Raw genomic sequence first — 13,936 nt, forward strand, 5'->3', positions numbered from 1 at the left:
GTTTTTTGTTAGTAAATCTGCAGTTCTCACTTTTGATTTTTTTTTTTTAATTCTAAAATGCATAATGTCAGACACTGATCACCTTCGTTAATCAATTGTACCGTGCCAAGTCTGATTTTGTCACCATGTAGCTCTTCATGAAAAAAAATAGTGTCTTCTTCAGTCAAAGTAGTTCATGTGTGACTGTATGAATAGCTCCAGGACATATTTGCTACAGAGTATGAATAGCAGTGCAATTACTGTACTTTGGCCCAGATGAAGCTTTAGCTTCCTCAAAGAACATTTTTGCATGAACAGTATATATATTTAAAAAAAAAAAATTAAATGAAGACACGCCCACTTCTACATACAACACATACAAAATGACATACCATGCCTCCTTTAATTAAACAGAGCAAACCTGAGTGAATGTATGACAAAGCACAGTGTATTTCTCAAGATCTCAAAAGACGCCGAGTTCCTGGTGCTCACACAGCCAATGAACATATGGTCAATCTCCCTTCGTCTGTTGCACTGTTTACGGCTCGCTTGCCCATCATTTGTTTTGCTTCTCACAAGCCAGTGAGACACCTGTTTGAACTCTCAATAAAACATGTTTTTATTCATAGGAGAAGACTCATGTCAGCTGATCTCTTTGTCATCCAACTATTCAATTTTGTCTAACGGTACAGTTTGCTGGAAAAATCTACATGTTTTAAAGGGGGAAAAAAACATTACATTTATGGTAAAACAATGCCAGAATTTTACTCTAATACAAAAAAAGAAACCCAGAAAATACACGAAAACACAGTATAGTGCTTTTTTTTAAAACCTTTTAACACTTGGGCCTATTTTGTCTGAATTTGCATGCCTTTGATGTTCCCCTTATATTTAAAAAAAAAAAAAATGATCACAATGGCCTGGTTGGCTCTCTTTTTCAGGACACAATAACCTTCATGTCCAAACTGTTGTTCTCTTCACTGACCAATTATAATCAACATTTTGGACCCAAAAAACAGAAAAAAAATCCCAAAATATTTGGTCAAAATGTGTAATATTTATGTCCAATTGACAGCCAAACATGGTCAACAAAACAGTTTTGAGCATGGTATTTATTCAACTTGTTAGGATAAACATTCAACAGAAAAAATGAGACTGAATAGTTTTATATTTGATAATTCAACAAAAACAGTAGGTATGGTCATAAGAGTTTTTGTCCTTTCTACATACTGTGGTCAAAACAGGTTATATACAGTAGACCAACAGTGCAAAATAGTGAACATATACAGTATATACATATATACCATCTGACACAAAAAGGGTTTAGAGGATATCTTTTTGTGAGGTTAGGTCATAGACTTCATCATGTATTGACGTGACATATTTGCCATTCACTGCCTTCCCAAAGGGAGCCGTCCCACACTTCATTTATTAGCAGTCAGTCACATACAGCGATGTAACAGGGATGTAAGCATTTATTCACAATAATTTTCAACGGAAAAAGCTATTTGTCTGTGTTTCCACTCGGTCAGCTTTGACAGCCACGCAAACAATGCTGGCTACTACGCCAACCTCGAGCTCCCCGAGGGCACCTGATCCTACACCAACCCCCACGCCTACGGCAACAAGCAGATCTTCGTCTACTTTGACCCCGTGCACCTTTGGAAGAACATCTACAGCAGCTTCCACAACAACGGCTGTAAGGTGCCGCCCATGTGTCCTGGGGATGAAGTAAGTGGGCATCATTATTCACTTTATAAAAAAGATGAATCAAAACACCTATCTTTCGGGCCGGGCGGTCCTGAAGCGTCCATCTCTCCCCATGGCGTCCTTCGGAATGTCGCTGTGGGACTCCCTGATGTGCAGGTAGCACAAGAAGGAGCACAGGGTTCGGTTCCTCTCCCTTATCATGCACCACAGTGACGGCTTCAGGCACCTGCTGGAGTTCCTGGCGGTCCCTCGTCAACTGTTTTGGTGCAAACTTCTCCAAGGATGTGACTTCAGAAGCGAGGAAGAACAAGGCCCTGAAGTGGCCCACCGGCAGGAAGAGGAGCAGAGTCGAGAAGGGCAAAAAGGAGACGGCGAGGAACAGGGACTTGTACAAGTTGAGGAAGCTGGCCAAGAAATGCAAGGCATAGAAAGAGGCTATGTGATTGTTGAAAGACGAGGCTCATATCCTAATAACATCACATCGATTATTTGCACTGCCTGAATTATAGGACATATGCATTTTATATTTATGTTTATTTAGATTTCATACTTTATACTTTCAAGTCACTTTTGAGATTTTATCTTATCCTGCACTGTAAAAGGGAGACGCTCCACAATTTCATTGTACAACTGTATAATGACAATAAAGGGCTATTCTGTTCTATAATAAATTATGATTGTATATATAATTTATTAATCATCTATTTATATATTATTTACAATTGATTCTGCATGTTTTCCTCAGTTCTGATGTGAAAATTGAGTGATTTATTAGCTGTTGAAAACTTGCAGTAAATAAAAAGAAAATTTAAGTTGCTATTTTGGGCAAAAAACTTATGATATGTTAAATATTGCTATTGATCCTGAAAATATAGGTGATTGTGTCTGCATTTGGTGAGTTTTGTGCATTTATTGTAAAATCTGAGAATGTTATAGCCATTTTAAGTTTTGTTATACTTCTATAAAAAAAAATGTCGGGATTTTATAAGGGAACGACTGAATATTTTGATGCCACTGCTCATGGAGACTCATATATGCTTACGCTAGGTGCCTGTTTTGGTGTTAGGTCGGTAGCAGCTTTGGTTTTGAAAATATCTGAATTTAAGTTTTTGAAAAAAGGCCCCCTACGGATCGGCCCTGCGCCCCGTGTCATGTCAATATATTATAAAGTCTATGGTTAGGTATTGCACCCATAACCTTATCAAAGCATTGTACATACATTCAGGTTTCTGGAACACACATATTTATATACAAATTGAAAAGATCGATTGTTAAAAAATATAACATTGAAAAAAAATATTTTAAAAAATATTTACAATAAACCATTTCAGTTCAATTTCTTGAGGCATGCCACTCAGTTTCATCTTGGAACAAGACACGATGCTACGTTACACAGCTCACACTTCTAGGGGGTGTCATTTATTCTTCCGCTTTTTGCGTTCTTTTTTTTTTTTTTTTTTTTTTTTTTCCCCCATGCTTTTTGCGTTTTGCTGTAACTCTTCTCACTCGCCGACTTATCCAAAGAAAACAACGACAAATCTGGCCAATGCTCTTCCTCGAGTTGATGAAATAACACATTTGCGTGTCCTAAATTTAGTTTTTTTATTCATCCTGCATGTTTCACAAAGTCGATCGCTCAATCCAACCGGCCGTCGAACGCTACCTAGGCTCCCTCTCTTTAGATAGCGCCTCGCTTGGCAATTTATTAAAAATTTTCGCATTATGTCCTTCCTTTGTGAACTCACAATGGCTCCTGGGATATGTATAGTTTTTCGTGATGCTTTCCGTTTTGAAAAAGGACAAGAAATGATGGAAATATGGACATAAACACATGGTCCGTGCAGCGTTTTAATGTTTATGTAAAAGGGAAATAAAACTATAAAACTAATTTGACATTATCTCCCGTTTTACTTGGTCGATTGACTTCAAGTAAAAACAAGCGTAGACCTCAACTTCCGCACTTTCAAACGAGACCAACCAGTGGCACGTGAGTGACGGGATTACAGCATGACGAGGCTTCAAAGATGATATGCGTAAACGTGTCACCACCGACACTCCCGTGTTAAAGGGTTAAAAACTGCAAATTCTGGTAGCAAGAATTCATTATTAACATTTTTGTACACTGCCATCCATTTGTAATCAGTTTTTAGCCATCCATATGTAATCAGTTTTTTGATGGGGGGGGGGGGGGTGACATCACTGCGCTCCATTTTTAGTTATTTCTCCTGTCAACCAGGATTTGAATTCACAATGTCAATAATGCAGTCAAGAGTGCTGACTACTTAGCTACTGAGGGCAGATTGGTACAAGTGCTGTGCGTTTAGGAGTCTGGCAGTACATCATTCCCTGAGAAGTTATAAGAGCATGCTGGCTATTAGCTCAGTGGTCAGCACCCTTGACTCCTGGAGTGGTGGTACTGGTTTGAGAGGGTTGAGTAGGCAGGGCAGTAACATCATCACCACCATCAGATTAGTTAGACACACATACTTTTTATTGTTATTTGCTGTAAAACTATGGTAGTTTGACGTTAATCTGAAGGTAAACTTTTAACGATTTATTCATTTTATAACGGTAAATTTCTAGCAGCCATAGCTGCCAGTATTTCTCCGCGATTTTAAAGTTTTTGTTTTTTTGATCCTTTTTTTATAGTGTAAATGTGAAGATGTTTTTACATTAAAGCTGGCAGTGAAGGATCATGTTTCAGTGCCATCGACAGAGATAGCCATCCAATCCATTCTAAAAGTCAAAATGGTTTGGATGCCTAACCCCGTCAATAGCAGCGAATGATTTTATAAATTAGCTAGAAACTGAAAAATATGCCTGTTTTTTTCTCTGATTCAGATTGGAAGGCCAAACTGTATTGAAGGGAGCAGGTGAAAATAATCGTGTCATGCTCACAAGCATAAATCAACTTCAGCATTTATTTAAAGTCCGGCTTCTGCTGTGTAGATGATTGTGCGTCCCGATATTCAATCGGAGCCCTAATTCCACCCCCCAACACCCCAGGGGAATCTATATTCGCCAGCTGGTCTCATAGGTCATCAGGGAGCTTTTTCACTTCCTGTCCCTACCCGAAAATTAAGCTGAGTATGGCTGACTTCAGAAACTAATATAGTGTTGCAGGAGAAATATGGCAGTTCTTTGATTTTCTAATTTTCTTGACGTTATATTGTGTGAGAAATGATCTCGAAATAATCGAATACTAATCTTAAAAGACAAAACTGTTTATTGTAATCCATTGTGATCAATTGTCACTTGTTGAGTGTAACGTTCTCTCTCTGGCGCACTCGGCTTTGAGGTTTTTCAAAACCGGAGATGCATCGATCCGACGTCATAACCTCCCTGAAATGAATCATCCTTGACCTCACACTTACATGTCTAATCAATAACAGGAAAACAGTCCTCAGTTTCCCTTTGGTGTGTTTGTAAAGATCCTTATCTTCATCCCTTTGACAGCACATCTTAGTTGTGGGATCAAGGTTTGCCGCCAGTGGAAAAAACATATGTTTGCTTAAAACCCTGTGAACCAGAGGAGGCAAAGGCCTAGCACACCAAGGGTTTATGTATCCTGGATGCCAGTTCATCCTTTTGTAACTGTCCCCAAATGCCAACTGTCTCTGTGAGAGGAATATGGGAGACAATTGCAGACAGCAATTATTTCATCAAGAGAAAGGAAAAATAAGTAATTAGATGTGTATTACACAGAGAGATTCTTCAAACAGTGGCTTAATTTGTGAGGATGTTGACTCTAAGGAATGGTTTCAATAAAAAAAAAATAATAATAATAATAATTAAAAAAAGACCAACGATTGGCCCAATGGTGTTCATCCAATCAACGCTGTGTACCAGTACTACTGGTAGCAAAGCATTCGTTAGACAGGAATTTTATTTGAATTCTCTTGAGTTTGGACAAGAAGTAGATATGAAAAACATTTTATAACACATTGGACAACCATGAAGGAGGAATGTGACAGTTAGCCGTAATTTTTGTTGATTTTTCTAAATATATATATATGGCGGAAAATACTCAGGTGACTTGAGGTTCCGCTCTGAGACGCCCAGTTTGGCCAATTTTCAAAGTTGTCCGATATGCATGTGTGATACATCATTGGAAAGCTTAAAATCTCAATTTTCTGGGGGAAGAAATTTTTTTAACAGGAGGGTTATTTATTTTATTTTTTTTATGTTTTTTAAACAGCAAAACCCTATCTGGAGGTGAGAGCACGTGAGAGCAGAATTACAGACGCCATGACTTTAACGAGATATTATCGCGTACTTACCTTGTTTCAATCTAAAAACCCCATGTAGCATGTATCACTGAGTGTCAAGACACAGCTGTTAATAGCCACAGCCGGGTTTTGGGGGGATTTTATAGGTGAAACATGGTAATAATAACAAGGGACGCGATGCAGAAATCGCAGACATCAAGGAATGGTCGAGATTTTCTTTTTCATATATTTACCCTTTTAAACGTTTTTGGTTTTTTTTTTTTTTTTTTCAAATTTTCATTGTTTGGATCGATTATTTATCATTTAAGATATCGGAGAAAACGTGACAGAAACAAAAAAAATACAATTAACCGATAGTTATGAGGTAGATATCCGTGACTTTTTTACAGACGCCATTTTTTCCATTGTGAAATAATTTGTTTAAAAGTGTAAAATATGTGAGTGAATATTTTTTTTAATGAAATATGAGACATCAATTAATGATTCTAAGCTAAAAACAACAGATATTTTGAACAATAAATATAATTAATTACCTTCGTTTTATGGCTTGGTTGAAACAAAAGCGGTTGCGCGACGTCTTTAAACGGGGTTTCAGAGTAAAACGGACATAAGAAAAAGAAAAAAAGTCAATCATCAGTTTTAGATACACCGTTTTGTTCATGGTTGTGGTTTTGTTCATGGTCACAGAAGACGCCCGTTAAGTTATAAACAAAAACACATTCTCTGATAATTCAATTGGGTGACTACATGTATCAAATGTTTTGGCCAAATTTTAAACTGTGGGGGGAGTGTTCCTCCCTCATGCTAAATTCAGCATTGTAGAAGCTTCGCAGGCCGCAGGATGCTTTGTTTAGCTTTTCTTTAGTGTCACCCTTTGGCCAAAGAGTGCTGAGTCAGTTGCTGATGACAAGGTCTCCTCGCACTGCTTTTTCACCCTGACAGCTGAATTATTCATTAAAGCAGCGAAAAGCACAGAGGACCTTGTTAATTTCTCAATGGGATTGTTGGCCGTCCTCGCGCTCGACCGTCCGGCGGAAAAACACAACTGGAAATGATGTGTGAATATTAGACAACGTACCTTTACGAAATGGACATGGGCAGCTATCCGCACTAATAAACTTACTTTGAATAACCCGTTTGTGGCGGAGCGAATAGATTTTGAGTTTCCTGCATTACCCGCACACTCTGTGGTATTGAACGAGTCTGAATCAGACACTCACCGATTTATTGAGTGCGCTCTAACCGTCCGATAAGTCCAGCAGGGGCGGATGAAGTTGTTTTAGAGGTTGAAGTCTTTGCCAGTAGTCGTCATCACAGGGAATGCGTCTGTGTCCTTCCATCGCTGGCCAACAGCCAGCGAGGCAAGCAGAGGTTAACTTAGCATATGACATTCTCAGTAGCACCGGATCCCTGTAATGAAGTAAATCGTGATAAAGTGGGAGTGAACAAGGAGAAAGGGCAGATGACTGTTTCATCTGCTGTTATTGCATTCTGAGAGTGCCAGTTAGTGATGAGAGGGATCAATAGTAAGTATGAGATCATTACATCAATCATGCTTCTACTCCTTGTATCTGCTGAAGTCATTTTATTAGCAAAGAAAATGTCGCAGAGTTGCCACAAACAAACATCAAATTTAACCTTTTAAAAACAAACGATGAGCGCATCAGAGACTTTTTCTCCTCATCAATTATTGAAGTACTGATATATATATCAAATATGACCAATCGAACCAACTAGGCTCAGATTATAAGAAAGTTCAACATTTACAAGGTCAAAAATTCATTTAAAATAAATCCCTGAGATGTTAAGACCAGATGTGTCTTGGGCCATAACCTTCAGTCGCTTCGCTTGAAAAGGACGTAACGGCTGGTGTAAAAACTGTTGACTTGTATTAAAACATTTTTATTTCCGTAGCTGATAAATGCTTCATCTGCGTGCCGGTTAACCCACAGTCTTCAGCTTTTATGTCTTTGGCCACTTTGTCCAATTTAATGTGTTTACAATGTGTGTTTATTGCATAATGTACGATCTTGTTATTCAGCGACTAGAACAAATTTGCCTCAGATGCATTAAAGTGAAGTATGACTGTTGAGGATGCGTTTTTCACTCTGAGCGATGCCAAAGACTCTTCGGGGGAGGCCGAGAAGCATTTTCATCACGGCTTAGTCATGTTTCTCCAGCATGTTTTTCAAATTGGCTTTGACAAAAATAAATGATGTTGTGCGTGGCCATTTGCTTTCCACGACGCCATCAACAACTCTCCAAGAAGAGAAGGCAGCGATGTGCAAACTCAGCATTATCTTATCACAATATGCTTGCAAGGCTGCAGATTCTGTCCTTTTTACCTCCCATTTCTGCATATCTTTACATCTGGGAATAGATGGAGGAACAGGAATGTATAGATCTTAGTGCCGCCTTCCAGCAGTATTTTATCCATTTGTGTTAATTATGCTATCTGCATAAATTTCCCACCTCTTTGCAATTGAAATTTATTATTCTACTATGGCAGAGAGGAAACAGGTGTCTTCAAGCTCCAAATCTGACAGTTTTTTTCATGACTTTGTTCCAAAAGTCTGACTGAAAACATACCAAATGAAAACGAAAGGGGTATTGATCAATTCAATATGTTGCAGGCATCCAAAAAATATTAGCAAATAATACAACTTTTATTTAATCGTTATTTACAGTGGCATGAAACAGTATCTGAACCTTTTGGATTTTCCCACATTTCTGCATAAAATCACCATCAAATGTGATCTGATCGTTGTCAAAATCACACAGATGAAAAAACCAGTGTCTGCTTTAATTAAAACCACCCAAACATTAATAGGTTTTCATATTATAATGAGGATATTATGCAAACAATGACAGAAGGGGGAAAAATAAGCAAGTGAACCATCACATTTAATATTTTGTGGCTCACCCTTTGGCAGCAATAACTTCCTATAGCTGCAGATCAGTCTGGCACATCGATCAGGACTAATCTTGGCCCATTCTTCTCAACAAAACTGCTGGACTTCAGTCAGATTCCTGGGATGTCTGGCATGAATCGCTGTCTAGGAATTCATGTGATTCAAGTCTGGACTTTGACTTTCCATTTGCCATTCCAGAACGTGTATTTTGTTCTTCTGAAACCATTTTTAAGTTGATTTACTTCTGTGTTTTGGATCATTGTCTTGTGGCAGCATCCATCCTCTTTTTTACTTCAACTGTCCAACAAACAGCCTCAGGTTTTCCTGCAAAACATCCTGATAAACCTTTGAATTCATTCTTCCATTAATGATTGCAAGTTGTCCTGGCCCTGAGGTAGCAAAACAGCCCCAAATCCAACAAGCTTCACGGTGGGGATGAGGTGTTGATATTGGTGAGCTGTTCCATTTATCCTCCACACATGACGCTGTGTCTTACTCCCAAATAATTCAACTTTGGTTTGATCAGTCCACAAAATATTTTGCCAAAACCTCTGTAGAGTGTCCAAGTGCCTTCTTTTGTGAACATTAAACGAGCAACAATGTTTTTTTTTCTTTTTAGACAGCAGTGGCTTCCTCCGTGGAGTCCTCCCATGAACACAACTCTTGGCCATTGTTTTACATATAGTTGATGTGTACACAGAGATATTGGACTGTGCCAGTGATTTCTGTAAGTCTTTAGCAGACATTCTAGGGCTCTTTTTTTACCTCTCTCAGTATTCTGCGCTCAACTCTTGGCGTCATCTTTGGTGGACGGCCACTCCTTGAGAGAGAAGCAACAGTGCCAAACTCTCTCCATTTGTAGACAACTTCTCTGATTATCAATTGATAAACATCCAAACTTTTAGAGATGGTTTTGTATCTTTTCCCAGCTTTATACAAATCAACAATCCTTGATTGCAGGACTTCAGACAGCTCTTTTGACCGAGCCATGATGCGCTTTAGACAATGCTTCTCATCAAGACCATTTTTACCTGGTGTGTGTTTTATCGTGGGCAGGGCAGCTTCAAACCACTCATCAGTGATTGGGCACACACCTGACTTAAAATGTTTGGGAAAAATTGGTTTCAATTGCTCTTTAAGTCTCCTTAGGCAGAGGGTTGACTTACTTATTTTACCCCCTTCTTTCATGGTGTGCATGCTACCCTCATTAAAATATGAAAACCTCTAAATGTTTGGGTGGTTTTAGTCAAAGCAGGCACTGTATTTTCATCTGTGTGATTCTGACAAGATCAGATCATATTTGATGGTGATTTTATGCAGAAATGTGAGAAATTCCAAAAGGTTCAGATACTTTTTCATACCACTGTACATCTCTCGACATGGAGTTTTTCTGACTTTTTTTCTTTCAAACAAATGCTTCCACGATGCGAGTATTATTTAACTCTCGGCTGCTCAGCAACATTCGGAGACATTGGAGCAACATGTGAAGATAATACAACTTAAACTTCTTATTTTGCAGAAGCACTTCAACTATTTTGTAGTAATTTATTTAGTGCAATTGCTAAGACATCATGGAGGCAAATAAAGTGAGACGAGGCTGTGATTTTATTTTGAAGGTCTGACTTTTTGCAGGATGTGTTACACTAATGTTGCCAAGCAGTGGCGGACTTGGCAATTTTGGGGCCTTAGGCGAACATATCCAGGGGCCCTCTTCATGGGTCAGGGGTTAAAAAGGTGAGAAGGGTGTGGAGGAAATATGATCTGGTACACTAGGGCTGTTCTAATCAACAAATTTTCTCCTGATTAGTCAGCCGACTAGTTTTGCGATTAATCAACTAATAATTTTCTTTTTTTTTTTACTAATTTAGCAATGAAATTTTTGTTGACGCTTATTAATTCACAAAACTATTCTGGAACACTTACATTCTTTATTAAAGTACAAATAATCATGTAAATAACTAATTAATCACAAATAATCAATGAGGTTAAATGCTGATAGCATTTACTAGTGCAAAAGAATGGAAAGTAAACAGATTCAGAACACTGACTTTGCCTTTTCAACATTATTCAAAACAATTCTTTAAAAAAAAAATTCTAGAAATATTATTATAGTATACAACTATGTATAATAGTGTATAATAATCATAATAATTATTCATTGCCAATCATATTTTTCATTAAGAGTGTCATTTGAAATCTATTCTTAGTGTAGAATCTGTAATATGTAGTATTTAGTCAACATATTATAATATTAATTCTGAAGTATGTGGGATTAACTCCAGAAATCATTATTTATATGACGAACATGACGTGCTTTTGCTGTTAACCAGCTGCTGAGTGTTATTGTATGACTGATTGGAACTGTACTACATTGTTTCGCCACAGGGTGTGCTGTCGTGTATTTTATGAAGAAGAAGAAGAAAGTTAAAAGAGTCATTAGAGGTCTGTTCTAAAGTTCTCCCTCACTGCACTTTGGCTCTCATGGAGAGCACGTTCGCTCATGTGTTCAAAATAAACGATAGCCGACATGCAAAGTAGCAAATGAGCTGTAAAAATAGCGAGCTCAGTGGCGTGAAAACCGCAGGAGAGCTAAGTGAAGCTAACGAACAGCTAATAGGGAATGGGACGTACTACGTCATTGTTTGGACCCGCCTCCATGCTGGCAATATAATTCACTTCCGGGCCGGCAGAGTCAATGCGGATTGTAACGTGTGATAGTGCTAAGCTAACTCTTTCGGTGTTTTAGAAAGAAAATATGGGTGCTTTATTGTTGCGTTACCGGGTGCAACAGCGTTTCCTACGACAAAAAAAGGGGTGAGGAAAAATGGACTCACTTTTCACCGTTTTCCTGCATGGAGGACCAAATATCAGATCACGAAGGTACGACGGATGGCTGGATTGCAGCGGTTCGTCGGAAAAGCATTTCTTATGATCATATTTCTGCTGGAATGAGAGTGTGTTCCTGTCATCTCTACTCTTGTAAGTTGAACGATTTATCCACTTTTGGTTTCAATACGTTTTTGTTTTTTTACACCGTTGTGTAAATCTGCCTCGGTAGCAATGCTCGCCTACTACGACTCCCCTACCTGTTGTGTTCCTAGGTAAACCTGCAGACAACACATCCCGATTGGTCACCATCTCTCTTCTTGGATCATTTGACAAAGAAAATTTGTTCAATGGAGTGGTTCCATTTGTCCTGTGTCGGACTCAAACAAGCCCCTGCAGCAGACGCCATCTGGGTCTGCCCTTCTCGTCGATGAACTGCGGGCTTTTAACTTGTGAAAATGCAAGAACTTTAATGCACATATTTATTCTGCCTGGCTATTTAACTATGGCCAGTGACGTTTTTTTTTTTTTTTTTTTTTTAACCACTTTGACAAAGACACCTTTCATTGTAATGTTGAATTTATATATTCTATTATTATTTTTAAATTATAATATTCTTATTTGCACTTATGTAGACTTCAGACTGTCAATTCAAATAGTGTTGGAAAAGTTGCAATACCTAAAATAGAAATGCAAGAACTGTAAAGTACATATTTATACACCTTTATTTACCTAAGGCCACTGGATGTTTTTTAACTGCTTTGAAAAATACAGGTTTTGTTGTGATCTTGTATTTATATAGTATATAGCTTTTTATAATGTATTATGTATTATAATATTTGCTGCCCCCTGCCAGAGTGTGGGCCATTTTGTACTAAAATGATTTTAAACTGTCAGTTCAAATACTGTGTTGGAGACTAGTACTTGCAATACTTAAAATGGAAATGCAAGAACTTTAAAGCACATATTTATCCTGTCTGGCAATTTACCCAAGGCCAGTAAATAGTGTTTTAAACTGCTTTGACAAAGACACGTTTATTGTGATCTTGTATTTGTGTATTACTTATATAATATTTGCTGCCACCGTCAGAGGGTGGGCCTTGTTTGCACTAATTTAAAGATTTTAAACTGTCAATTCAAATATCGTATTGGAGAAATTGCATTACTTGAAATATATTGCAACTTATCAGTCCCAGTTCTTGTCTACAACACTGTCCAAAAATTGTCAATGCATATTCCAAATAGAATAACAAAATTAAGTCACCTGACTTTGTAATTATTACACCTGTTTATTATGAAGACCTGAAGTAAACAACAAGCAGTTACAGTTTGTCAAGAAGTTGTTCAAGTCATGTTTTGGTATTCATATTTTATTGACTTTTCATAACACTTGGGATCGTGTTTGTAAGAGCAGAGCAAACTGAAGTTTCAGCGTGCACTCTTCGCCTTTCCAACCTCTCAACGCTCCGATGTGGTGCGCTTGACCTCAGAATAACCCAAGAAGAGATATGGTGACCAATCGGGATGTGTTGTCAGCATTTCATATGCAGGTTTTCCTAGTAACACAACAGGTAGGTGATGAGGAGGAGTAGGTTAGCATTGCTACCGAGGCAGATTTACACAACAGTAAAGAAAAAAACAAAAACAAAAAACGTATTGAAACCAAAACGGATAAATCGTTCAACTTACAAGAGTAGAGATGAGGGGAATACACTCTCATTCCAGCAGAAATATGATCATAAGAAATGCTTTTCCGACGAACCGCTGCAATCCAGCCATCCGTCGTACCTTCGTGATCTGATATTTGGTCCTCCATGCAGGAAAACGGTGAAAAGTGAGTCCATTTTTCCTCACCCCTTTTTTTGTCGTAGGAGACGCTGTTGCACCCGGTAACGCAACAATAAGCACCCATATTTTCTTTCTAAAACACCGAAAGAGTTAGCTTAGCACTACCACACGTTACAATCCGCATTGACTCTGCCGGCCCGGAAGTGAATTATATTGCCAGCATGGAGGCGGGTCCAAACAATGACGTAGTACGTCCCATTCCCTATCGTAGCTAAGCGATGCTAAATGAAGGCAAGCGACTGATACGCAGTCCGTCGTCGCGGAACAGTCCATTGTAGTGCGTGTGTGGGGGGGGGGATAATATAAATGCAGCATTCAAATGGCTTTCTTTTTTGTTTTCTTATTTGTTTGTTTGGTATGTTGACATGACGTACATACATGACGAATAGTTAGGGGTGCTGTAGGCTCCTGTGGCCCAAGCTGTTAACCCTT

The 13,936-nt window shown here is 38.4% G+C and overlaps 1 long non-coding RNA gene across 1 annotated transcript; it reads left to right on the forward strand.

The window, feature by feature from the left end:
* Positions 1–11,654: 11,654 nt before the first annotated feature.
* On the forward strand, positions 11,655–12,181 carry LOC130912310 (uncharacterized). The gene is made up of 2 exons (XR_009062595.1): positions 11,655–11,809; positions 11,932–12,181. It is a non-coding gene; the product is annotated as an uncharacterized LOC130912310 (long non-coding RNA).
* The last annotated feature ends 1,755 nt before the right edge of the window (positions 12,182–13,936 follow it).

This window comes from Corythoichthys intestinalis, chromosome 2 (genome assembly GCF_030265065.1).
Source record: "Corythoichthys intestinalis isolate RoL2023-P3 chromosome 2, ASM3026506v1, whole genome shotgun sequence".
Classification (NCBI taxonomy): Eukaryota; Metazoa; Chordata; class Actinopteri; order Syngnathiformes; family Syngnathidae; genus Corythoichthys; species Corythoichthys intestinalis.